Here is a 27,196-nt window from a genome sequence, read left to right as displayed (position 1 = left end):
CTCTCAACCAGGAAAATCAACAAAGTCCACACACAGCCATGAGTAAGAGAGCCACAGTGGAATTTCAGGAATCAGCCTGCAGAGGGCGGGGGAGCTTGTTTAGGGAGGCCACGCAGCCCCTGCTTGAGGTCTTCCCTGGAGCCCTGGAGCCAGATCGGAGCAGCTCCTGAAGGAGGGTGTTTCAGACTTCCCAGATCTTAGCCTTCCTTCCAGACCTTGGCTCAGGGACAAGCTCCACGGCATATCAGGAGGAAGCAAGGCTTGCTTCGTCCCAGAGGTCTGCAAGGAAAGGGACACCAGTGGCCTCAGACTCCCCAGCCCCCACAATCCTCAAGACATTCCCTGTCAGGGAGGCACTGTGGAGGAGGAGAAAGTTGGGACTGGATTCAAGTTCTGTTGTTATCACTGTGTGGCCTGAACTTCTGCAAATTCCTGAACCTCTCTGAGCCTCAGTCTCTTACAGCCTCGCCCCTCATTTGCTGGGCATTCCCCACCTCCCAGCAAAACCCCCAGGTTTGCTCTGGGTTCAGCTCAGCCCCATAACTGTATCTTGGCTAGGACCCCATTTCCTTAGTGTAAAAAACAAATTCCTCACTTAAAAACAAAAATGCTAAGATTTCCAGGCTTGTTTCAAGTTAATTTACTTATTTAACAAACGTTTATTTAGGACTTACTGTGTGCCAGGTGCTGTTCTAAGCACTTGACACATTTAATCTTCATAACATCACTACTGAGGTGAGAGTTATTATCATCTCCAGTTGACAGATGAGAAAACTGAAGCACAGAGAGGTTAAGTAACTTGCCTGAGGTCACACAGCAGGTAAGTACAGAGCCAGGATTCTGATCCCTGTGGGTTAGCAGGCCCAGGTTAGGAGTCACTGCATCTTTTGTATATTCCCACCAGCTAAGATTTCTTCTGACTTTATATTTTGTAATTTAAATTATGGAAACACATACTTTTTTAACTTCACAAATACAAAGTGAAATTAAAATACAGATGACGCTTTTATAAGCTCCCTAGACACCATCCCCATCTGAACCTGCTGGTCTTCATATGTGGTCCAGTAGCTGACTGTAGCCTCCCCATTCTCCTAGTTCTGACTTCCTATGATAGTCCCAAAGATGCAGAGCAAGCGCTTATCTCATCCTTTAAAAATTTTTTTTAAATGTTTATTTATTTTTGAGAGAGAGAGAGAGAGAGAGAGAGAGAGACAGAGCGTGAGCAGGGGAGGGGCAGAGAGAGAGGGAGACACAGAATCCGAACCAGGCTCCAGGCTCTGAGCTGTCAGCGCAGAGCACTGACGCAGGATCAGGGACCGTAAGATCATGACCTGAGGCTAAGTCAGGCGCTTAACCAACTAAGCCACCCAGGCGCCCCTCATCCTTTTATAAAGGGACTCTATGCACACAGATGGTAGAATACTACACACTGTTCTATACCCTGTAATTTTCTTTTAACAATGCATCTGGGAGATGGTTCCACATCCATTCATAAAGAGCTACTGCTTTCTTTTTAGTGACTGCATCATATTCTCCTGTGTGGCCCTTCCCACAAGTAACAGTACTTGGCTCCTTTCTGACGGGTGTTTACTTTGCAATTGTTTGCTCTGACACACAACGATGACTATCTTTGTTGTGTCCAATGCAAAGATATCCACTGGGTAAATCCCTGCAGGTGAAATTGCAGAGCCATGGGTATGGGCCTCTTGAATATCGACAGTTTTCCTAACTACCCCCCCACTGAGGGGTACCTGTGCTCCTGCCCGCAGGGTTTGAGAGTACTGGTTTCCCCCACCCCATGTCCAGCACTGAGTGTTACCCAGCCATCTGGCAGGTGGGAAACAGAATTGGTGTGGTTTGGCCGTGCAATTCTTTTTTGAAGAATGGTTGAGCACATTTTGTCTGTTTGAATTTATGCTTCTTTTTATGTACTTCTATTTAGCCAAATCACATCCTTTACTTTCTTCTTTTTTTTTTTTTTTCTTTTTTGGATGGGGTGCTTTCTTCTTTTTTTTTTTTTTCTTTTTTGGATGGGGTGCTTGGTCTTTGATTTGTGAGCGCTCTTTATCCATGTAGTTAACTCTTTGTCATAGAAGTGACAAATATTTTTACTAGTTTGACATGCCCGGGCTTATGGGTACTTTTGGTTTTGGTCATGTAGGAAATAGTAAATTTTATGAAGGCAGGCCTAGAAACTTTGATCTTTAAGGCAAGGCCATGTTTCCACCCATTAGGCTGTACTGCCTCCCACTCTTTTTCTTTTTTTTAAGTTTATTTATTTATTTTGAGAGACAGTGTGTGAGCAGGGGAGGGGTAAAGAAAGAGGAAGAGAGAATCCCAAGCAGGCTCCACGTTGTCAGCCCCCAACATGGGGCTCGATCCCACAAACCACAAGACCGTGACCTGAGCTGAGACCAAGAGTTGGATGCCCAGCCAACTGAGCCACCCAGGCACCCCAAGCTCAGGGCTTCCAAGAGGATGTGTAGAGGGTGCCTACTTCTCAACTGGAGGTTCTCTGCAGTACGCTCCTGTCCCCAGCCTGGACTTCCTTCCTCGTCACATGACCTGGAACCTCCTTAATGCTTTTTTGTGCAGAGTCTTGGGATCATTCTCCACCATTCAGGACTTGTGCCTGGACACATGTTCTCATGGGAGCTCCGGGGAAAGGGACAGCCCACAAGAGCCCCCAGGCACAGAAGGGTCTCTAATAACAGGCTTTTTATGGGGAGGGGGTGGGTCCTCAGCTGCCTGGGGCATCCCTCACTTTCAGCATCTCTGAAATTCAAATCTTGCTCCAGACCCTCAAGGTAGGCAGAGGTTGCAAGACTAGAAAGGAGAGCAAGTTCTAAAGAATAAAAAGCCCAGGAGGGGCGCCTGGGTGACTCAGTCGGTTAGCGTCTGACTCTTGATTTCGGCTCAGGTCATATCTCACAATTCATGAGACCTAGCCCTGAGTTGGGCTCGATGTTGACAGCACAGAGCCTGCTGGGATTCTCTCTCATCCTCTCTCTCTCTGCCCCTCCCCATCTATGTGCACTCTTTCTCTCAAAAAAAACAAACAAACAAACAACAACAAAAAAAACCCCAAATCCGCGAACTCCACTAAGCCCTTCAGCAATGTCCAGCATGGAGGGAAACTTGCCTTTGTCTTAGGACATACCCTCCATCTTTGGCCTTTGCTGAGGAGAACATTCTCATCGTCTAGTGGGAGGTGGGTGCAGGTGGCTGGAGGGGTCTCATTTGAAGTTTTTTAGGCCAGTGACCCTGAAATCTTTCAGCACATGGAACCACCTCTGCAGGGTTTATTAAAATACAGGTTGCTGGGGGCGCCTGGGTGGCGCAGTCGGTTAAGCGTCCGACTTCAGCCAGGTCACGATCTCGTGGTCCGTGAGTTCGAGCCCCGCGTCAGGCTCTGGGCTGATGGCTCGGAGCCTGGAGCCTGTTTCAGATTCTGTGTCTCCCTCTCTCTCTGCCCCTGCCCCGTTCATGCTCTGTCTCTCTCTGTCCCAAAAATAAATAAAAAACGTTGAAAAAAATTTTTTTTAAAAAAATAAAATACAGGTTGCTGGGCCCCACCCCCAGTCTCTGATTCAGTAGGTCTAGGGTGGGTCTGAGAATCTGCACTTCCAACCAGCTCCCAGCTGAGTCCAATGCCAATGCTCCTGGTCCACGGACCACACTTTGAGACCTGCTGGCCCTTCGTTCCCTGGGCTCCCCCATCTGGTATGAGTGAGGTGTAGAGAGGGCTGGAGACACACAGGCTTTGTTCCAATGGAAATCACAGCAGCAACTGCTCCATGCCAGGTCCCATGCTGAGGTGTGTGCATTTTCTTATCTTCACAACCAACATCGCAGTAGGTTTTACTAGTATTACCTCTGCTTTATGATGAGAAACAAGGCTCAGAGAGGGTGCACAGGGCTTTAGAATCAAACAGATCTGGGGTCGGACCCCAGCTCTGCCACTGACCCACTGTTGCAAGCTTGTGGGCAAGTGCTTACCCTCCCTGAACCTCTGACTCATCAGTAAATGGGGATCACAGATGTGATTCCCAAGGGCACTATGAGGCAATTATAAGAGCACCTGCACGTAGTAGGTATGCAAAAAATGTTCATCCTCCTTCCTGTCATAAGCCCCATCATGATCTCAAGGTCCTTTTCTTATTACTTACTTATTTATTTATAGAGCGTGCCCTCACGTGCACACAAGTGGGAGAGGAGTAGAGGGAGAGGGAAGGAGAGAATCCCAAACAGGCTACAGGCCCAGTGAGGAGCCCAACATGGGGTTCGATTCCAGGACTGTGAGATCACAACCTGAACCGAAATTAAGAGTCAGACACTTAACCAACTGAGCCACCCAGGCGCCCCTCAAGGTCCTTTTCTGTCTCCTCTGTATGGCAGTGCTTTTCTCACTCCACTGCTCCAGAGAAACTCCTATTTATCCTTCAAAACCCACCTTAGAATCCCCTCCTCTTTGTATCTGTCCCCGAAATGTTGTCCTCTTCCAGTTTTTGGAAAGAAAAAAAATCTAGGATGGTAGCATCTGGTTTGAAAAAGGAATTCAACGCATTACTTTCCTTCCTTTCTTCCTCCTTCACTTGTGTTTCCACAGCGTTTATATCAAGCACAATTTGGAGTACAAATGATGCTCTCCCAGGGACCAGGTGGCTAATGTCACCATTATCAGCATCAGCATCATCAACACTTAGATAGTATGCACCATGCCCCAGACACTGTTTTAAGAGGCTTACATTCTTGACTCATTCAAAACCTAAAATAACCTTTTGAGGCAAGTGCTACTTATTATCACACAATTAATTTGTGGCAGAGATGGGATGTAAAAGCTGGCTGTGAGTTTATGTTACTAAGTTTTGTGTTATGTGGTCATTATGAAGGAGGCCAGGTGGGGACTGTGGCACCTTGGAAGGTGCCCATCTCATCTAAGGGGGCAGCCAAATGTTGGGCCCAGAGTTGTCTGTTTCTCTGATTTCTCAAGAGGATCCAGAGATAGAGATTTTTATGTGACATCTCCCACTTTTTAACATTTGAGAGTCATCTAAAATACAAGAAGGAGGGTGGGCCTCACAAAAGCTGCCCATGGGCCTCCTTTGCAACTTCTGTCTCTTGTATCTCCAAGGTGGGGACCTTGGCTCCTTCATTTCTGCATCTTAGCTCAACAGGTGTGCAGTTCACCTGCTGCAGAGGCTTCTGGACTCCTCTGAGCTGAGCTTGGTGCTCAGTAGCCAGGAATCTCATCCTCCAGCCCACTCAGCACTCAGGATTCTCCAGTCTGGATTTGGGGTGTGGACAAGAAATGATGGACCCAATGGTGACTCTGGGTGTCACCTCCACCCAGGGGCCATCTCTGGGTCTCTCCCTGTCCCAGACAAGACTTCCTACTTAGGGCTGACAAGGCTCTGAGTATTTTGTTTCATCACCCCACGAATGCACTCCATAGTTTTGGGAGGTTGCCATTAACCTCACCCCCATGGTACAGATGAGAAAGCTATGGCTCACACAGGGGAAGGGACTTGTCCCAGCCAGGAAGCGGTGGACCTAGGATGGTAATGCAAGCACCACCGCATTCCAGCTTCTCCCCAGATGGCTGTTCACAGGCATTCCACCAAACTATGGATGGTCTTGGCACACATTCCAACACAAGCGCACTCTCATCGCACAGACCAGACCCGGAAGGAAAGTTTGTGTGACACAAACAGGACCTTGGATACTCCCATCTGCTAGCCATCTTTCCTAACTACCTGTCTCCTACTGGAAGTTGGGGGCGGCATTGGGGGCATCTGGAGAGAATCCCTGGATGCCGACCCTTTTGGGAACTCTGCCCACTGGTGCCTGGACAGGCAGAGCTTGTGGCCTGGCTCGATCCCAGGCTTTTGGGCTCAGCAGAGATCGCAGCGAGAGAGGGTGTCGTGTTCGTGTTTGCCTAAAGACAGGACAGAAGTGTGCATATGTGCACCTGTGCATGTGCGTGTGTGTGTGGTGCACACACGTGTGAACCTGCGCACGTGTACATGCGGCGACCTGCACGGTAGCATGTATGCAAATCGTACACGTTCTGTGCGCATGTGCATGGGCAGACGTCTTGTGCGCATGTACACGTGTGGACGCCTTGTGCGCATGTGTAAATACAAGCACGTGAGAAACGGAGAGGCGAGCACGTTGTACCACAAATTCAGATCCTGTGACGTTAGTGTACGACAAAGAACGAAAATCTTTCTTAACCCAGAGATGTCGATTTACGGAAAAAGGTGAAGTAGAAAACAGCCCCGGGAATTTTTATGACCAGGTGAGATTTATATGCGCAACATGGATAACTCTCAAAGAAATGATAACTGGCGGGCTGGGGATGGTGGAGAGGGGGGCCAAGTTGCAGAATATGGACGGATTATACCATTTCTGTTAAACATCTGCCCACAACGTCACTATGCGTTTTAAGTGTAGATCTGGAAGGAACACCCTATGTTGTGCAAGTGGTTTCTTTCAGGGAGCAGGGAGGGCAGGGATTGGAAGGTTATAGACTAAGAGGAATGGATGAAAGATCCCTGTGTTCCTTCTGGCATCACACAGTTCAGTTCAGGTAGGTCGGGTCACTGGCAGATGCCGGGTGGGGGGCACAGAGATGCTGAGACCTCAGGGGGGCATTTCCACACGTCCCCCATGGACTGTGGGAGGGCTCTGCTGCTAGGGAGGAAGGAGCCTTGGCTGTCCTGATCCAGGTCCCTGGTGGGCATGGGGTGAGGGACCTGTCGTACCTCTCTTGGGAAGAAACTCTGCTTCCTGCCTAAACTTGTCCGTGCCTCAGTTTCTCCGTCCACGCTGCGGTGGGAAGGGCCTGCTCCGTGCTGCCACACACCCTCAGTTCCCTGGTCCCTGCTTCCCCGGGGCACACCGAAGCCAAGCCTTCACGAAGCCAAGACAAGCTCCCAGGACAGACCCCCTCTGGGGAGAGGCAGCTAGGAGCTGGGAACAGGCCTCCTCCCCAGCAGGAGGCCACGCAGACAACACGGGGTCCCCCCGGGCCCCCCAGGGGCGGCTGACAGGGGAGGCCAGGACGCACGCTCTGGGGTCAGACTTCTGGGCTCTGTGACTGTCACCGGGACGCAGGCAAGCTTCACCACCCTCTGCCCTCAGTTTCCCCGTCTGTGAAATGGTAACACCACGGAGCCCCACCGCCCCAGGATGCTGCGTGGCTGAAGTCGGGCTGTTCCGCTTCGCGACGCCCAGTGCGGAGCCGGCGCTCTCGGGTTTCGCGGGTGTCACTCTCTGGGGCGACAGCTCACCCCGCCCCTCCGCGCCCAGGACGCCACGGCCCTCTCCGCCGCCCCGACGCTCTTGGGGCTCGCTGGGTTCTCCCTCTTCCCACTCGGGGAGCTTTTGTCACCCCGCAGACCTCCCCCTGCGCCCCGACGCTGGGTCCCAGCGGCGCCGCCGCTAGCGCCCAGACGCCCCCGCGAGGGAAACTGAGGCGGGGCCCACGGAGCGCGCGGGGGGAAGGCGCCGCGGCAGGGCGGACCCTGCGTTCTCCCGGGGTCGCTGTCATACCTGCTCCTCGCAGCGGCTCCGGGCGGCGACAGAGGCGGCGGCCGGGCGTCTGCGGCGCTGGGGCTGGGAGCGCGCGCGGCGACGGGGATGGGGAGGGAGCAGGCCGAGGGGGCGGGAAGCCCGGTAGCGCTCACGGGCGGAGCTTGGCGGCGCAGACCGCGGGCCGACGCGCGCACGCTCCCGGCCCCGGCCGCTCTCCTCCCGGCCGACCAGCTTCGGCCCCGCACACCCACTCGTGCCCACGGGCCACCCCCACGTACCCCGAGCACCCCGCACCCCTGCCGCCCACTCGCACGCACTCCGCATACTACCCCCCCCCACACACACACCCCGCACGTCCGGACCCCCACCACACCCACACACGCCCCAATAGGTGCACATAGACCCCCTTACTCGCGTGTTTCTCAGACGAGTCACTGTCCCCGCCAGTCCCCCCTGCACATCATAGGCCACGTACTCCCTAACCACTCCGTCCTACCTCGCGGTGTACCAAACCCAACACAAGCGTGCACCCCTGTTACTTCCACACCACGCCCCACCCCTGGCAGATTACCCTCTGGGCAAGGTGAGGATTTTAGGCAATTTTGCAAGGAACAGGCTCCTTCTTGAAGCTAATGCCTCCCACCCCCAATGTCCATGAACCTGAGCTGACCTATGAGATGGAATTAGCTCACCTCTGATTTCCCAGTGACCTCCTTCTCTCTGCGTCAGCCACCCCCTCCAAGGTCACTCCTAGATCCCAGTCTTTTCCTGAAGGCCCACCTCTGCATTAGAAATTCAAACACCCAACCTACTGGTTTGGGCCTCTGGGCTTCCTCCCAGTGACCCCCCCCCCCCCCACCCCCCCCGGTGCACTTCAGCTTTTGCTCACTGCCAGGCTCTCCTCCTTTCCTGCAGTCTTCACTTCTTTCCCTCTCTTCTCTTCCATCAGGTCATGTTTCCAAAGATGATCACTTTAGCCACTTTCTTGCCAATATGCTTAACACGTTGTTTCTCATTGCACATGCATAGTGAACCCCAAAAGTCAGCCTTCTCCATCCACCATTGAGAGACCGGATTCCTTTTCTCTTGTCCTGTAACAAATGACTACAAACGAATTTGCTTAATACACACAAAATGATTGTCTTACAGTTCTGGAGGTCAGAGATCCAACACCCCTAAAATCAAGAAGAGGGAGGACTGTATTTCTTCTAGAGGCTCTAGGGGAGAACTATTTCCTTGCCTTTTCTAGCTTGTAAATACTGCCTGCTTTCCTTGGCTTGTGGCCCCTTCCTTTACCTTAAGAGCCAGTAATAGGGGGCCAAGTTTTTCTCCAGTACCATCTGTCCAGTTCTCTCCCTTTGGCATCCTTCTTCCACTCATCGAGACCCTCCTGATTGCATTGGGCCTCCCCAGATGATCCTGGATAATCTCTCCATTTCTAGGCCAGCTGATAGCCAAACTTAATTCTATCTGCAATCTTAATTCCCCTGTGCCATGTAATTTAACAGATTTGCAGGTTCTGGGAATGAGGACATAGGCATCTTTGGAAGGCCTTTGTTGTGTCTACTGGAAAGGCTGAGCCTTCTAGAGGATGAGCCCTGCTGGAGAAAATTAGTCAACCAAGTTGTTTTGTTTTGTTTTTTTTTTAAGAGAGCAAGAGCGAGTGTGTGTGCACACACGCACGTGCATGCCATGGAAGAGGGCAGAGGGAGAGGGAGAGGGAGAATCTTAAGCAGGCTCCACACCCAGTATGGAGCCAATTCACATTGGGGCTCTATCTCACAATGTTGAGATCATGACCCAAACTGAAATCAAGAGTTAGACCCTTAACTGACTGAGCCACCCAGGTGCCCCAAGATTTTTGACAAGATAAATCTGTGAACTTCTAAAGTAGAAATTTTAGTTTATTCTTATCGCTTTTGTAGTAAAGAAGTAATACAATAAAATACGGCATGTTTATTCAATGGAATACTCTACAACACTTAACAGGAACATATTTTATGTATATGAATGTCTATAGACTTCAAAATTGTGACTGAGGGGCACCTGGGTGGCTCAGTCAATTGAGCGTATGACTTCAGCACAGGTCATGATCTCACAGTCCGTGAGTTCGAGCCCCGCGTTGGGCTCTGTGCTGACAGCTCAGAGACTGGAGCCTGCTTCCGATTCGGTGTCTCCCTCTCTCTCTGCCCCTCCCCTGCTCATGCTCTGTCTCTCTCTGTCTCAAAAATAAATAAAAACATTTAAAATTTTTTTTTCAAAATCGTGAGTGAAAAACAAAAAAATTGGGGGCACCTGGGTGGCTCAGTCAATTAAGTGTCTGACTTCGTCTCAGGTCATGATCTCACAGTTTGTGAGTTCGGGCCTGCTTCGGGCTCTGTGCTGACAGCCCAGAGCCTGGAGCTTGCTTCGGATTCTGTATCTCCCTCTCTCTCTGCTCCTCCCCTGCTCACACTCTGTCTCTCTCTCAAAAATAAATAAAAGAATTAAAAAAAAAATTTTTTTTTAATTTTTTTTTTTTAACATTTATTTATTTTTGAGACAGAGAGAGACAGAGCATGAACGGGGGAGGGACAGAGAGAGAGGGAGACACAGAATCTGAAGCAGGCTCCAGGCTCTGAGCTCTCAGCACAGAGCCCGACGCGGGGCTCGAATTCACAGACCGTGAGATCGTGACCTGAGCCGAAGTCAGACGCTCAACCGACTGAGCCACCCAGGCGCCCCTAAAAAATTTTTTTAAAAAGCAAGAAAGTTGGAATAAGGGAGCAAAAGCAAATACTTTTATAGTGGTAAAATTCTGTGACAGATGCTGTTCCAGGCACTTATATTAAAACTCACAACAACCTCATGGAATAGGTACCAATGTTATCCCTATTTTACAGATGAAGAAACTGGCACAGAGAGGTAATTGCTCAAGGTCACAGAAGCATCAGAGTAGGAACTTGAACCCAGATAGTCTTAATCCATGGCCTGGCCACTTAACTGCAGCAAACTAATTTGTACAGTATGAATTATTTCAAGTAAATTTTTAAAATATCATAAGGAATTTATATACTGGAAGGAAACCACCAGAATTCATGATATTCGGAGTTCAGCAACAGGATGGGGACCAAAGGAATTCTAACTTTAGCTGGAAAGTCTAATTAACTAATTAATTAATTTTTAAAAAATACTGAAAGCAAACAGTACAAAATGTTAACTTTTAGTTATGGGTGGTGAGACCCTGGGTGATTGTTTCATTATTTTTTGTACTTTTCTGTATTAAAAAAAAAAATGATCTCTTTAAAAAAATATTGTGGTCTCTGAACCTGGTGCTGTCTCCACATTTTTTTTTTTCAAGATTTTAGTTCTAATCTCTATACCCAACTTGGGGCTCAAACTCACAACCCTGAGATCAAGAGTCACATACTCCACCTTCTGAGCCAGCCAGGCATCCCTCCACATTTTTTTACATATTTTCTTATTGTGCTGATTGTTTCCATTTCGTTTCATGCATATTTTTCTGTAAATTATCCTAATATAGGAATTCTCAAAGTTTTCGGTCTCAGGAGTCCTTTGCACTTTTAAATATTATTGAAGACCCCAGAGAGTTTTTGCTCACGAAGGTTACATCCATTAATACTTAACCACATTAAAAATTAAAACATACTTAAAAAATATTTTTGATTCATTAAAATATAAAAATAATAAACCCACTACATGTTAACATAAATAAAATGCCTTTATGAAAAATATTTTCCAAAAAAAAAATATTAGTGGGAAGAATGGCATTGGTTAGCAGTTTTGCAAATCTCTTTAATATCTGGCTAAATAAAGGACAGCGTGATTCTGACATCTGCTTCTGTACTCCGACTATTGTGTTAATGTTTTTTTGTTGAAATAAATGAAGGAAATACAGTTTCATATAATGTTACCCACATTGCTTTTGTCAACAATTGCCTATGTCCGTGCAAATGTCAACATGGAGAAAAAGGCAAATAACACCTTCGTATTATTATGAAAATAATTTTTTAAACATTTTTTAAATGTTTATTTTTGAGAGAGAGACAGAGCATGAGTGGGGAGGGGCAGAGAGGGAGGGAGGCACCAAATCCAAAGCAGGCTCCAGGCTCTGAGCTGTCAGCACAGAGCCCGCTTCCGGGCTTGAACCCACGAACTGCAAGATCATGACCCGAGCTGAAGTTGGACACTTAACTGACTGAGCCACCCAGGTGCCCCTATTATGAAAATAATTTTGACCCCCTGTTCCTCTTGACAGGGTTTTGGGAGCCCCACCCCAACTCTGTAAGTCTGTGAACCACACTTTGAAAATGACTGCCCTACTTTATTCAGCTGTAACCATACCAAATTAATATTTGACTATCATTAACCTGCAAAATGGCAATTTCATATGGTTCAACCTGATACGTATTATTTCAGAGGATTTTCCTTTTGGTTCACACGCTGTATTTTCCTGGCCAGGCTCTGGTGTTGGATATTATTGGGGTGTGTCTCCTCCAGGACTGTATTGCCGTGAGCAGCTTTGTACAGATGGCATGTGGTTCTTTTTTTTTTTTATTTTTTTTATTTTTTAAAATGTTTGTTTTTTTTGAGAGACAGAGCACAAGTAGGGGATGGGCAGAGAGAGAGGGAGACACAGAATTCAAAGCAGGCTCCAGGCTCTGAGCTGTCAGCACAGAGCACAAAGCAGGGGTGGAACTCGTGAATCATGAGATCACCACCTGAGCCGATGTTGGACGTTCAACCCACCGAGCCACGCAGCCGCCTTTCTCCCTTCCTTCCTTCCTTCCTTTCTTTTTCTTTCCTTCTTTCTTTCTTTCTTTCTTTCTTTCTTTCTTTCTTTCTTTCTTTCTTTCTCCTTCATTCCTTCCTCCCTTTCTTCCTTCCTTCTTTCCCTTCTTCCCTTTCTTTCTTTCTAATGTTTATTTATTTTTGAGAGAGAGAGAGAGAGAATGTGTGTTAGTGGGGGTGGGGCAAAGAGAGAGGGAGGCAGAGGATCCAAAGGAGGCTCTGCGCTGACAGCAGAGAGCCCAATAGGGGACTTGAACTCATGAACAGCAAGATTATGACCTGAGGCAAAATCAGACGCTTAACCAACTGAGCCACCCAGGTGCCGCTACGTGTCTTTGAGTCATGATTTCCAGTGTGGGGGCGGCTGGCATTGGGGGGTGTCTAGGAACTATGGACAGGTTGCTGTTAGGCTAACAAATGTTAAGGTATGCATTTCAAGCAACTGTGAACAAAGAGTTTTGTTCTCTCAGAGTTGGCTTGGGTTTCTGAAGAATGAACTTGCTTCTTTTTCGACTGAGACCTGGTCTGAGGGATAGCAGAGGACTTTTGCCAGGTGTTTAGAACTATGCATCATTTGGCCAAATTTAAAACCAAAACCAAACTTTTTCTAGTGGAAGAACTGTGGGCTGAATTATGGCACAGTTGGGTGATTTCATGTCTGGATGGATTCATGACTGGTTTGGGAGGCCTCTAAATACCAACCCCCCCACTGAAAAAAATGATATTGAATATTTATATATACTAGTGTGGAAGAATGGTTTTCCTCTTTCCTTTAATCAGGTTAATGCACTTCAAGGAGATGATAAGATAGTAAAAGGGATCCAAGATCAGCCAAGCCTTCCCTGGTGATCAATGGAGTGTTAGATGCTGTGCTTTATAACCACTATTGAAACAATACTTTGCATTAAAAAATAAGGTAATTTTTTTTTTTCTTCTCAGGAGGAGTGAGGCACTGAGCATCCATTCATTTATTCTACTTCAGGTAAGTGTATCTGATTTAGCTCACTTCCTCATCCCCAGTCCATTTCATTTATTACCACTCCATTTAGGATTGGTATAGTCCCAGCTTAGTAATCAGCACATTAAATTTCTCTTGGGATGTTGACTGGTTCAAGGGAGGGAATGTGACCCAAGTCAGGTTAACCATAGTCAATGAAACTCTATACAAAGACTTTTTCCTTTGGAGTGCCACAGGCTTCAAGTTGTTCAGATGTGGGGCTGCAGCTGTGAAGAGGCTATATAAGAATGGAGCCCATCTGGAAAGATGACAGAGAGAAACTAGGTCATAGTTTCATCATGTGACCCATGTCAAGCATCACCTCAGGCTACCCTTGGACATTGCAGGTGCCTGAAGCTATAAATCCCCCCGCCCCCTTTTTTCCTTCTCAAGCCATCTTGCATTGGGGTTTCTGTTGCTTGCAACCACAAGACTACTAACTGATTCTGGTGAAAATGTTATCCAAACTATAAAAGAAGTTTGGAGGGACAGGTAACATATCTTTTTACAGGATCTTGACGGTCTGGAATGTCTGGCCCTAACTAAGAAGATAAACTAAGACAAACACAGATGTGAAGTCCTGCAGTTAGGCTCAAACAGATCAGGGCTGTGTTTAAGTACAGAATGGGCAGCCACGGCTTGGGACCTGTATGACGCCCTGAGATAGAGCTTCTTAGAGATGCAGTGCCACCTGCAGGTCTGGAGGCCCTGGGCACTGGAGCTCTGGTTTGGTTGGCAGAATCTTTATCCGAGTCTATTGATCAAAGGTGGGTCCCTGGATCTCCAGTCTCATTCCCATAGGCCATAGCACGCTTCGGTGCTCCTCTGTCTCTGACCACAACAAACAGCTGACACCAAGCTGCCCTTTTTGTTACTCTCCTTTCTCTCCCCAGAATTCCCTGGGCCCATGTCCCCACCCCACCCCAATTGTTGCACTACCCCGATTATTGAACTGTGGCGCTATTTGCCAGGCACACGTGTGCTAAGTCTCCTTCTTCCTCCAAAACCAGCCTATGAGGTAGGTTCTATTTTTGTTCTCATTTTATGGATAAAGAAACAGACTTGCAGATGTTGAGGAATTTGTCCAAACTGCAGAAAAAAACAGTCTCTCTGAAACCAAAGTCCGTGTTTTCATACATTTTGCTAAACCGTGGAGTTGTAAACTGGTAGTCCTATAGAGGGGTGTGTGGGGAATGGGGGGGATCCAGTTTTCAAACATATTTCGTCACACCACATTGCATTAAAACAATTTTGAGCTAACGTTTAAAAGTCAGGGAATAGCACATAAAAATCAACTTCCTGATTCTCTGGAAAATGAGCAGTCAGGAGGTCTGGTGACACAGGCCTTCCATTCCTGCTTGGCCCAGGACAGTTGGAGCTTCAGGGCAGCTGAATGGACCCCGGTTCCCCATGACCCCCACTCCCGTGGTGCCCACAGTTGGTGCAGCCGGCCTGCCTACTTGTCTCCGTCCTGTGGGCATTTGAGCGCGGCTTCCCAGCTGGGCCTCTCCCCTCCAACCGGCCTCAAAAGCTTCTGGCCACTGCCAAGCCTGGTAGTTTTCACTTTCTTCCCAGAAATCTAACCACAGAGCCCAGATCCCACGGGGCACAGCCAGGCTGGCGCTCAGGGCTCACCTGGTCACTTGTAGCACATACCTTTCCATTTTTCTCTGTGTACTGGCCCAGAGAAAAAATTTAATCGGCTCCCAAGAGGCCTTGACCTAAAGGAAGAAGATCTGGGAATAGATTCACAACTTTGCTATTGAGGTTTTCAGTTGCATCCGGGAATCCTGAGAAAGGTCAGGTTGTGGCTTGGAGACTTGAAAACACTCGAACACTCTTACATTCTAGGGAGGGAAGACAGACAATAAGCAAATCAGAGAATGTATTTTCTAGATGGTAATAACGCTGTGGAGAAAAAACATTCAGGCCAGAGGAGATTGGACAGAGGTTGGATTTTAGGGAGGATTGTCAGTGTATAGGAGGTGAGGAAGCTAACCCTGCAGATACCTGGAAGAACGTACCAGGCAGAAGGAACAGCAAGTGCAAAGCCCCTGAGGCAGAGAGCTTGCCTGGTGGATTTGAGGAACAGTAAGGAGGCCAGTGTGTCTGGAGCAGAAGTGAACTAGGAGAAGAGGGGGCTTTAGGAAGCTGGGGAGGAGGGGATAAAACATGTAGGAGGGCCAGTGTAGGGACTGTAATGTTGAGTCATTGAGATGGAGGGCCTTTGGAGGGCTTGGGATGATGCAACTTGACTGAAAAATTTTTAACATTTTTTTTATTGTGATAAGATATACATAACATAAAATATGCCATTTTAAGCATTTTTTTAACGTTTATTTATTTTTGAGACAGGGAGAGACAGAGCATGAACAGGGGAGGGTCAGAGAGAGGGAGACACAGAATCTGAAACAGACTCCAGGCTCTGAGCCATCAGCACAGAGCCTGACGCTGGGCTCGAACTCACGGACCGCGAGATCATGACCTGAGCCGCAGTCGGACGCTGAACCGACTGAGCCACCCAGGTGCTGCAGAACTTTCTTCCTTTTTAAGACTGAATGATATTCTATTGCATGTATATATTTTCCATTTACCTGTTGATAGACGTTTTGGGGGCTATTGTGAATAGTGCTATAATGAGCTTGGGTATACAGATATCTGCTTCAGTTCCTGCCTTCAGTTATTTTGGGTACGTCTGGCTAGAAGTTGAAAAGACTCTTTCTGTAAGAATTCTTGAGAATGGACCACAGGAAGCCTAGAGATGAAGCAAGAACAGGGTGGGTGACATGGAGGTAGTGAGAAGTAGTGAGGTTCTGGGTTTATTTTTCAGGGGTAGCTGACATAATTTGCTGGGGGATTGGAGGTGGGACGTGGGAAAATTTAGCACCAAATCTTCCCAAACAATTGGGTATTTAATGAGTCGTGGTCACTTTTTTTTGTTTTGTTTTCAGTTATATGCCCTTTTATTTTTTTTTATATTTTATGTTTTAATGATTATTGTTTTTATATTGAAGTACAGTTGACACACAATGTTACCTTAGTTCCAGGTGTACAATGTAGCAGTTTGACCACCCTGTACTTATGCTGTGCTCACCACAGTGTAACTCTGGTTTGTCATCATACGGTGCTATTCCAGTGTCATTGATTATATTTTCTTTGCTGTGCCTTTTATCCCCAGTGATACTCACTTTTGAAGATTTTGAAGCAAGTTGCAGAACAATGCCTACAATAGGACAATTTATAGAAACCATATAAAACAATAGAGTTCATTTTAATGAGTACATACATGTTTATGTAAATGCAGGGACAAAGTTGTACAAGGGTACACACCAGATTATTAATTGTGGTTACCTCTAGAATGAAAGGGCATTGGGGCACCTGGGTGGCTCAGTTGGTTAAGTGGCCGACTTCGGCTCAGGTCATGATCTCACAGTCCGTGAGTTCAAGCCCCGCGTCGGGCTCTGTGCTTGACGGCTCAGAGCCTGGAGCCTGCTCAGATTCTGTGTCTCCCTCTCTCTCTGACCCTCCCTCGTTCATGCTTTGTCTCTCTCTGTCTCAAAAATAAATAAACATTAAAAAATAAAAATAAAAAAAAATAGGGCTAGACAGTTTAAAAAAAAAAAGAAAGAAAGGGCATTAGCAGAGGTAGGATAGTCAAGGGTAATTTTACCTTTAGCTGTATTACTTTTTCTTTTTAATATATGAAATTTATTGTCAAATTGGTTTCCATACAACACCCAGTGTTCATCCCAAAAGATGCCCTCTTCAATGCCCATCACCTACCCTCCCCTCCCTCCCACCCCCCCATCAACCCTCAGTTTGTTCTCAGTTTTTAAGAGTCTCTTACTGTATTACTTTAAAAAAAAAAAAAAAGTATTTCGTATATCACTCATGTAATTAAAAACTTGAAAAACCCTAAAAAACAAATAAAATAAAAACTTGAAAAACGCTAATAAACAGTGTTTACACTTAAAAAAAAAAAAATGAATAGGAGGAGCCCAGTTTGCTTTAGGACCAAGTCCTCTCAGACAACTGAGTGTTTTAATGAGTCGGATTCACTTTTGAAGCTATTTAATTGCTACTGAAGTGGCCTGAAATCACTGGTTCAGCTGGGAAAGAAAACAGGAGATGTTCATTTGGCTCAGTCTACTGAGAGACAAAACCTTGCTAGCTAGTGTGGGGCCACAGCCAGCGACAGGTGGGGCAGCCTTAAAGAAATGAGCAATTATGTGGCCTTCAAAACTAGAGTTTAATAGGGGTGCCTGGCTCACTCTGTGGGTTCAGCAGTTGACTCTTGATTTCCGCTCAGGTCAGGAGCCAGGAGTCGGGCTCTGCACTGGCAGTGCGGAGCCTGCTTGGGATTCTCTCCCTCCCTCCCTCCCTCTCTCAAATTAAATAAACTTTAGAAAATTAGTTTAACCACGTATGTTACAATAATCGTTTCAACAACCATAAAATAACAACAGGAACTGTTTACCCTTACGTAGTCCTGTTACTGGACTCAGGTTTGGGGGCCCCCACAATGATATGTAGTGAGGCTGTACCCCCAAACCAAAGGCACAGGCAAGGCTTTACTGGAGCTACAGCTGGAGCTCGAAGAACACACAGCACCAACACAACTCTTAGGCTGGCGTTCCGGAGCAGGGCAGAGGCCCTGCTCCTGTACACGGTTTTGCTCAGGATTCCACTCCCAGCCAATATGCTAACGAGGTCTCTTATTGTCTCATTGTTAAGTTTAAGTCATTATTTAATAGTGAGGTAGCAAATAACGAGACTGGGAATGCTTACAGCATGCTCCCCTGCTCTATAGTTTCCATGTAGCAGCCAGAATAATCCTTTTATGCTTTAATAATCCAGGTCATCGTGGGTACCCGGCTGGCTCAGTTGGTAGAACTCTGTTGTGTAACTCTTGATCTCAGGGTTGTGAGTTCAAGCCCCACATTGGGCGTGGAGCCTACTTAAAAAAAAAAAAAAAAGATTTAAATAATCCAGGTCTTAGTAAGCAAACAGAAAAATGCTGGGTGTGGCAGGATGACGGTAGGGTGGCCCCCAAAGATTGCCTCTTAGTGGTAACGCCCTGTGTACTCCCCTCCCCAACTGTGTGAGTGAGCTCAAAAGCAAATCTCTCCCCAGTCAAGCCTTTCCATGAGACCACAGCCCCAACCAATACCTTGATGACAGCCTGGTGAGAGACTGCAGGAGAGGACCCAGCTAACCAGACTGGGATTCTTCACCCACAGAGACTGTAACATAATAAATGGGTATTGTTTTAAGCCACTACATGGGTAATTTGTTATGTGGCAATGGAGAAGGAACGGACTAGGGTATTAATTCATTATTTTGAAATTTTATAAAGGGAAAGAGCCAAGCGTATATTATGCTTGTCCTATGCAGGGTAGCCAAATAGGTGGTGTGGGGAACTTTGCATATCTTATATACATGAAAGAAAGAAGAAAATAAAACAAAATGCCAACACTTTGAAGCTTCTAAAGAATTAACAGATCTAAGCAAAAATCATTTGTGGCTGTTTAGATGATGACATGAGAGGCGATCAAACATTATGCATCTTTTTAAAAATGTTTTTTAATTTATTTTTGAGAGAGAGAGAGAGAGAGAGAGGGACAAGTGAGGGAGGGCAGAGAGAGAGAGAGAGAGGGAGGGAGGGAGGCAGAGGATCTGAAGTGGGCTTTGCACTGATAGTACAGAGCCCAATGTGGGGCTCGAACTCATAAACTGCAAGATCATAACCTGAGCCGAAGTCAGGTGCTTAGCTGACTGAGCCACCCAGGCGCCCCTCAACATTATGCATCTTCTAACGAAAGTACCCAACGTTATCTATGAAGTAGTCTTGACCCTCCCTCCCAAAAGTAAACTTGAATCCGATCAGGTCTCTAGATATAACTACCAATTTATACGAATACGAAATCCGGAGGAACATGTTAAATAATACCATGGGGGTCTAAGCAGCAAAATTCAGATGGTAGGAAACTCTATGGGACAAATGAGCCAGGTTTTTCAATTGAAAAATAAAAAAAGAAAAATAGATATGAAGGAGAATCCTGGACCCTCAAAAACTTAAAAGAACTACCAGATGATCCAAAAATTTCACGACTGGGTATGAATCCAAAGGAAACAGAATCACTATATCGAAGGGATATCTGCACCTCCATGTGCATTGCAGCATTATTTACAATAACCAGGACATGGAAACAACCTAAGTGTCTATTGACAGATGAATGGATAAACAAGTTACAGTGTATATATGCAAGGGAGTTACAGTGTATATATGCAAGGGAATACTGTTCAACCATAAAAAGAAGGAAATCCTGCCATTTGCAACAACATGGATGGGCCTTGAGAGCGTCAGGCTAAGTAAGTAAGTCGGACAGGGAAAGACAAAACCTCTGTGATTTCACTTATATGTGGAACCTAAAAACAAACAAAAAAACAAACTCCTAGATAAAGAGATCCAATTTGTGGTTACCAGAGGCAGGGGGTGGAGGGTAGGGGAAATAGGAGAAGGTGGTCAAGAGGTACAAACTTCCAGTTGTACGATAAACACATGCTGGGGGTGTAATGGACAACGTGATGAGTATAGTTACCACTGCCATAGGTATATCTGAAAGTTGCTAAAGAGTAAATTAAAAAAACTCTTGTCATAAGAAAAAAAGTCTTCCTTCCTCTCTTCCTTCTTCCTTCCTTCTTCCTTCCTTCCTTCCTTCCTTCCTTCCTTCCTTTCTTTTTTTGTATCTACATGAACTAATGGATGTTAACTAAATTTACTGTAGTAATTATTTCACAATTTATGTAAATCAAGTCATTATGCTGTACACCTTAAACTTACACAGTGCTGTCAGTTGTATCTCAATAAAACCGAAAGAAAAAAAGGAGAATCCTAGGGACTGAAATATATTTAAGAGCTATTTTAACAATTGTGATTCATTATTCTTATTCGGATGCTGATTCATATCAACTCTGAAAATTATTGATAAGACAGTTGGGACAACTGAACACTGAATAGTTTACAATATTCAGGAGTTATTGTTAATTTTTTAGGTGTGATGACAGTCTGTTGTGAGTTTTCTTAAAGGAGCCTTATATTTTAAAGATGTATATAAATATATTTACAGGTGAAATGATAAGATGTCTGGGAAATTTACCTCAAAATAATCTGTTTGGGTGGTGAGGAAGGTATGGATGAAATAAGATTCAGCATAAATCAGTGATGAGACTGTGTGATGGGTATATGAGTGTTCATATCTCTCTCCTTTTGTATGTTTAGAAATCCAACAACAACAACAACAACAACAATAATAATAAAACTAAGTCAAATCATGTCCCTCCTTCAGTGTTTCTCATCTCAGAGTAAAAGCTGGAATGGCTTGGAAGTTTCCCCATTATCTGTGACCCTTCTTCCCCTTCACCACTTCTCTGAGCTCATCTCCCACCATTCTCCCTCTTGTCATTCCACATGACCCTCATTGGCCTCCTTGTTGCTTCCTGAATAACTTGAAGCATGCTCCTACCTCAGGACCTTTGCACTTACCATTCCCTCTGTTTTAAACCTTTGCTCCTCTACCAGGTATCCCAGTGTTTGTTTTTCTCACATTTTTTAGAGCTCTGCTCAAATGTCAATCCCTCAGGAAAGTCTTCCTAGATTATCCCCCATAAAATAGCAGTATCTACCCAACATAGATGTTCTTCTTGTCCTTTTTTTCTTGCCCTTGTTTTTCTGCATAGCACTTGTCACCACTTGACCTACATTATACTGTACCTGCTTGATTGTCTTTCTTCTCCACCTGGATGCAATTCCAGGAGGGCAGGAAAGGACTTTAAATTTTTTTCAATCACTACAGCCCCAGTGCCTAAATCAGTGCCTGGTACATAGTAGGCACTCAATAAATATTTGTGAGATAAATGAATGCTTGTTGAGCCTGCTCTTGTCTTTTGTTCTCTACTGTGATTAATTTATTTTCTTTTTTTTTTAAAGTAGGCTCCATGCCTAATGTGGGACTTGAACTCACAACCCTGAGATCAAGTGTCATGCTCTACTGACTGAGCCAGCCAAGTGCCCCTATTATGGATAATTTCAAGCATGCAGAAAAGTAGAGAGAATCATATAATGAGTATCCATATATATATTACTTAGATAAAACAACTGTGAACATTTTGCCATATTGGGTTTGGCCAAAGTATTTTAAAGTATGTATAATCAACGTGACATTTCATTCCTAAATCTTTTAATACACACCCTTTAACAAAAATCAGACACTTCTTTACTTAGCCATGTTAACCATTGTAACACTTAACAAAATGAACCTCAAATCATCAAATTCCACCATATCTACACTTACCCCAAATGTTTTTTACACTTTATTCAAACCAGGACCCAATCAAGGTCCACAAACTGTGTTCAGTCATATCTTTTACGTCTCTTTAAGCCTAGAATTGCTTCTCCTCCCTCTCCTCCCTTTTTTCCAGGTCATTGACTCACTGAAGAAATGAAGTCTATTGTCTTACTGGTAGAATGCCCTTCCTTTTTGGCTTGGTCTGACTGCTTTCTCGTGATGTATTTAACTTGACCCTCTAGCTCCTGTATTTCCAGTACACTAGAAACTAGATCTAAAGACTTGATCAGATTTTAGCAAGACATTTTTGGCAAGAATTCTTCCTAGATGGGGCTGTCAGTGTCCTGTTGCATCACACCAGAAGGTTCAGAGTGACGGGCTGTCACATGAGTGAAGCTAAGATTGATGAGTGGGTTCAGATGGTGAAAACCTGGCCCGTGCATTGTCAAGTTATTTCTTCACTTATAACCAGTAAGACCTCTGTGAGCCAATGATTGGCATCATGTGACTATTCAGTCTTCCTTGAACCTTTCACCTCAGGTGTCAGCATCCGATAATGATCATTGCCTGAGTCAGTTCTTTCAGCAGGGGTTGCAAAATTGTAATGCTATTATTCCTTCACCATTTACGAGGGGGCATTGTTGTGTAAAGAAGAACTTCTAGGGGCACCTGGGTGGCTCAGTTGGTTAAGCATCCGACTTTGGCTCAGGTCACAATCTCGCGGTTTGTGAGTTTGAGTCCCGCATCGGGCTCTGTGCTGACAGCTTGGAGCCCGCAGCCTGCTTCGGATTCTGTGTCTCCGTCTTTCTCTGCCCCTCCCCGACTTGTGCTCTGTCTCTCTCTGTCTATCAAAAATAAATAAAATGTAAAAAAAAAAATTTTTTTAAAAGAAGAGCTTCTTCCTCCCATTGACTAGGGCAGAATAAATTCTTTCCTTTTAGTTACTATGTTTGAGAGTAAGGATTTGATTCAATAGATGCCTCTAGTGTTGACAGATTTTTCCTGTTTTCTCTCTCTCTGAGTATCATTATGAACTCAGTGAACTTTTTTTTTTTTTTAAGTAGGCCTCATGCCCAGCAGGGAGCCCAACGCAGGGCTTGAACTTAGGATCCTGAGATCAAGATCTCAGATCAAGAGTCGGACACTCAACCAACTGAGCCACCCAGGCACCATGATCATGAACTCAGTGATCTTTAAAAATACAGTTAAGATGTTTCATTCCATTGCATTCATTATTTTTTAAAAATAACCTTTGGGGGGCCCCTGGGTGGCTCAGTCAGGTTAAGCATCCCACTACAGCTCAGGTCCTGATCTCAGAGTTCAGCCCCACATCCGGCTTTCTGCTGTCAGTCCAGAGCCTGCTTTGGATCCTCTGTCTCCCTTTCCCTTTCTCTCTCTCAAAAATAAGTTAATTAAAAAAAAAAAAAAGACCTTAGAATTCTGGAATAATTTTATATTTGTGGAAAAGTTGCAAAGATAATACAGAGAGTTCCTATGTGCTTTTGGGGTTCCTTTAAAAAAACTGAGAAATCAATATTGATGCATTTCTAATATATATATATATATATTTTTTTAAAGGTTTTATTTTTAAGTAATCTCTACGCCCAGCATGGGGCTGGAACTCACAACCTCGAGATCAAGACTCCAATGTTCTACCAACTGAGCCAGCCAGGTGCCCCAATACGTCACTATTATCTGAACACCAAAGTTTGATTTAGACTTTAGTTTTCCCACTAATGTCCTTTATCTGTTGCAGGATCCATTCTAGGATCATTCATTCATTCATTCTCTTTGATGCTTACAAATTACCCAATTCAGTCAAGTGGGAGCCCTGTCGGACTGGCTCCGGAGCCTGTCTACTTGACCGTGACCCTAAGTAGTCTTTGATAAGCTCCTATGCTTTCTGGCCCAACACGATGTCCCAGGCTCACCTGGATTTGATTTCATTGCCGACAGTTAACAAGAGGTAGATTTAACTGGAGAGTTTAGGATTTTCAGTTTTTCCTGAAAAGTCAGCTGACCTGGCAACACCAAATGTGCATTCCTGCTTGGCAGAAATTGGCCGCAGCTCAGGAGGGCTGCCCCATTTAGACAGGGTGTGTGCACAGCCCTCTGGTTTGACATATGCCTCACCAGTCTCTATGACTGGTCTGTGCCGTGCCTCCGTGTAAGCTGCCTGGATTCTGTAGGCATTTGAGGTCGCTCTCTCGCTGCTTTCCTCCCTCCTGTCTTTCCTTCCTATTTGTGCAGTGCCTCTTAAGCACGACCACTCTGTGAGGTGCTGGGGTTCCAAAGGCAAACAAGACAATATGTGGGGTATCTTGCTTGTTTGGTCTCAGATCTGTTCCCTGACCTTTTGCAAATGCTGTTTCCCAGGCACTGCTGCCAGCTGGCTCCCAGCTAAGTTGAGCCAAAAAGAGTGATGGGGGGGTGGGGGGGAGTTGTTAGATTGGATGGTGGGGACAACGGGAGGAGCTAGGATGTTCCCCTCTTCCCAACTCCAGGGAGGAATTTTCAGCAGAGGCCGAGTCTCTTCCGTGGCTTAGCTCCTCACCTGGCAACCCCTGCTGTGCTTCTGGCTCCTTGGTGGCCCCAGAGAGGGACGCTGCCTCTTTCCTGTGACAGCAGCTTCCCACTGTTGCTAAAGCCCACAGTTGCCCCACCATCACCGACTCGGCTGCTAAGCTGTGGGCTCATCTGTGTAATGAGTCCCTTGTGTGAATTTCCCTCTGTTTGAAAGCCCTAGAATGGTTTCTGTCTTTCGGATACAAAAGATCTGGCTCCTAATCTCCCGGAGCACATACTGGTTCCTTCACCTGCACTGACTGGCTTCGTGACTCTTGGCAAATTATTTAATCTCTCTCAACCTCAGTCTTCCTTGTCAGGAAAATAGGAAAATATAGTACCCATCTCATACGATTGTTGTGAGGATTAAATGCAGTAATGCGTATAAGGTGCTTAGCTCAGTCCCTGGAACATAACACACCTCGGAAATGCTACTTACTCTTATGCTTTAGGGTACAAACCATACCTGACTCCACCAGGGACTTCTTTCTCTGTGGCTCCACAGACACACAGCTGCTGTTTATTGAGCACCTTACTATTACCAAGATCCTGTTTACTTTTTTATTTTTTTTAAGTTTATTTACTTATTTTGAGAGAGAGAAAGAGAGAGAGGGAGAGAATCCCAAACAGGGTCTGCACTGTCAGAGCAGAGCCCAAGGTGGGACTTGAATTTACAAACCGTGAGATTATGACCTGAGCTGAAATCATGAGTCGGACACTTAGCCGACCAAGCCACCCAGGCACCCCACTCAGGTGCCCCTACTTTTTATTTTTAAAGTGTATTTACTTATTTGGGGAGAGAAAGAGAGAGAGCGGGAGAGAGAATCCCAAGCAGGCTCTGCACTGTCAGCTCAGAGCCCGATGCAGGGTTTGAACTCACAAACTATGAGATCATGACCTGAATCGAAACCAGAAGTCAGAGGCTTAATCTTGGTAAATATCTTTAAGGTATAGGTATTATTATTTTCCCCATTTTCCAGAGAAGGAAGTAAAAGCACAGAGTTTGAACTGCTTGCTCAAGATCTCACAACTGATACAGGCATGGTTAACCTGAGTAAGCTGCCTACAGTGCCCATGCTCTTTAACCTGTATATGAACTTTGCCCAATGTGTTTGACCCCATTTGTTATAATATGTAAAAAATAGATGTCTGTCCCCTCCAGGAGCTCACGGTCTAGCTGGGGAGACAGGCTTGGGAATTGCTAAGCACGATGCAGTGTGGTGTAAGCTAATCATTCTTTTGTGTGCTTGTTCATTCAGTCAATCATTCATCCATTCAGCAAGGTCTGGACACCAATAATATGCCAATCCCTGTGCTAAGGGCTGGTGAGGAGGCTGATGTAGTCTTGGGGGACCCAGACCTGCACACCTTCTCTAGCCACCGAGCGCAGGGTGGTGGAATAGGAGGCTTCTAACATTTCCTGATTTTATTCCTCCAAAGCACAGGGCTTTGGAGTCAGACACGGTTGCATTTGCCTCCTTCTTCTTGATTTACTTGCTGTGTGACCTCTTGCAAATCACTTAACCTCTCTGTGCTTACTTATACATGTAAAACAGGGGATAATAGTAATACTGCACAGGCTTAATGTTAGGGCAGAATGAGATGATGAATTCAGTGCTCTTAGAGTGCTGGGTATACAGGAAGGGCTTAATTATTAGTTGTTAGTATTATTTGTTGATGACGTGGTTGATTGCCCGTGACCACCAACAATGGAAAACTTTTGTTCTAAATACTGTGTCCCTTACTTTGCCAAAGTTTTGCTGGTCTAACAACCAGATGCATTCCTTCTGGCTTTTGAACTGACAAGTCTCAGCAGGGTGAAAACAATGCCAGCAGGCATGACAGACAAATCGTTGTTGAAGACACAAAGTCGGCTGTTGATTTCCAGGTGCTAATGTAGAAGCAGTGGAGAGGGCTCCAAGGTCTGCAGCCTTCCTCCGCCCTCCCAGCAAGCCCGACCCTGCCTGGCTCCAGATCGGTCATGCCTGGATGGGTTTAAAGAGCCTCAACCCATTCTAGTGGAGAAGATTTGAATTTCATTCCACAGACTTGGATGGGAAACGACTGTTTACTTTTCTGTAGCAACGTAATTTCTTTTTCTGGCTTCTTCTTCCAGGAAACAGAAACTTACTGTCAGCCAATTTCAAGTCTAATGATGACCCATATGCTGAAGACTCCCAAATCAATATCTCCAGCATCTTCGCTGAAATCTAAGCACACACTTATCTGTCTTCTTGACCGTGTCACATGGATGTTCAACAGGCATCTCCAAATGAATAATTATCCAAAACTGAACTCTGGAATTTTCTTCCCAACCCTGCTTTTATAGTTTTCTCCATCACCGGAATTTCTAGCATCATGGGGTAAGAGGAGCGTTTTTGTTGTTGTTGTTGTTGTTATTCATAATTAGTCTTTTCCAACCAGACTTGAGTTTATGCTAATGAGGTGACTCTTGGTGGGCCCTTGGATAGCTTCAAACGGGGCTGGTTGCCAGATGAGCCAACCCTGGCATTAGAGGTTTGGAACTTTCTACTCTATCACCTGCCTCCACTTGCTGGGAGGAGACAGGGGCTAGAGATTAAATTATTGGCCACTGGTAAGTAACTCAGTCAATCATGCCTAAATAATGGGACCTCCATAAAAACTCCCAAATGATGGGGTTTGAGGAGCTTCCGGGCTGGTGATCACATAGAGGTGCTGGGGGGTGATGGCACATTCTGAGAGGACGTGGGAGGTCTGCGTGTTCTCCCCCAGTGCCTTGCCGCATGCATTTCTTCCATTCATCTGTTTTGGACTTGTGTCCTTTATAACAAACCAGTAAGTGTAGGGGCACCTGGGGGCTCAGTCGATTAAGCATCTGACTTCGGCTTAGGTCATGATCTTGCAGCTCATAGGTTTAAGCCCCTCATCAGGCTCTGCCCTTATAGCTGGGAGCTGAGAGCCTGCTTCAGATTAT

The 27,196-nt window shown here is 45.7% G+C and overlaps 1 protein-coding gene and 1 long non-coding RNA gene across 2 annotated transcripts in view; one reads left to right on the top strand and one right to left on the bottom strand.

Annotated features, from left to right (window-relative positions):
- SCNN1B (sodium channel epithelial 1 subunit beta) overlaps positions 1-7,661 on the bottom strand; it is a 61,741-nt gene extending 54,080 nt beyond the window's left edge. The window contains exon 1 of the mRNA XM_049638420.1: positions 7,558-7,661. The gene's annotated coding sequence lies outside the window, so the exon portion shown is untranslated. The remainder of the gene's footprint in view (positions 1-7,557) is intronic.
- On the top strand, positions 3,569-26,602 carry LOC125927960 (uncharacterized). Its single transcript, XR_007459509.1, has 3 exons — positions 3,569-6,301; positions 13,270-13,312; positions 26,357-26,602. It is a non-coding gene; the product is annotated as an uncharacterized LOC125927960 (long non-coding RNA).
- The last annotated feature ends 594 nt before the right edge of the window (positions 26,603-27,196 follow it).

The sequence above is a fragment of the Panthera uncia genome, chromosome E3, assembly GCF_023721935.1.
Source record: "Panthera uncia isolate 11264 chromosome E3, Puncia_PCG_1.0, whole genome shotgun sequence".
NCBI lineage: Eukaryota > Metazoa > Chordata > Mammalia > Carnivora > Felidae > Panthera > Panthera uncia.
The sequence above is the reverse complement of the archived record's forward strand: the minus strand, read 5'-3'. Positions and strand labels throughout refer to the sequence as shown.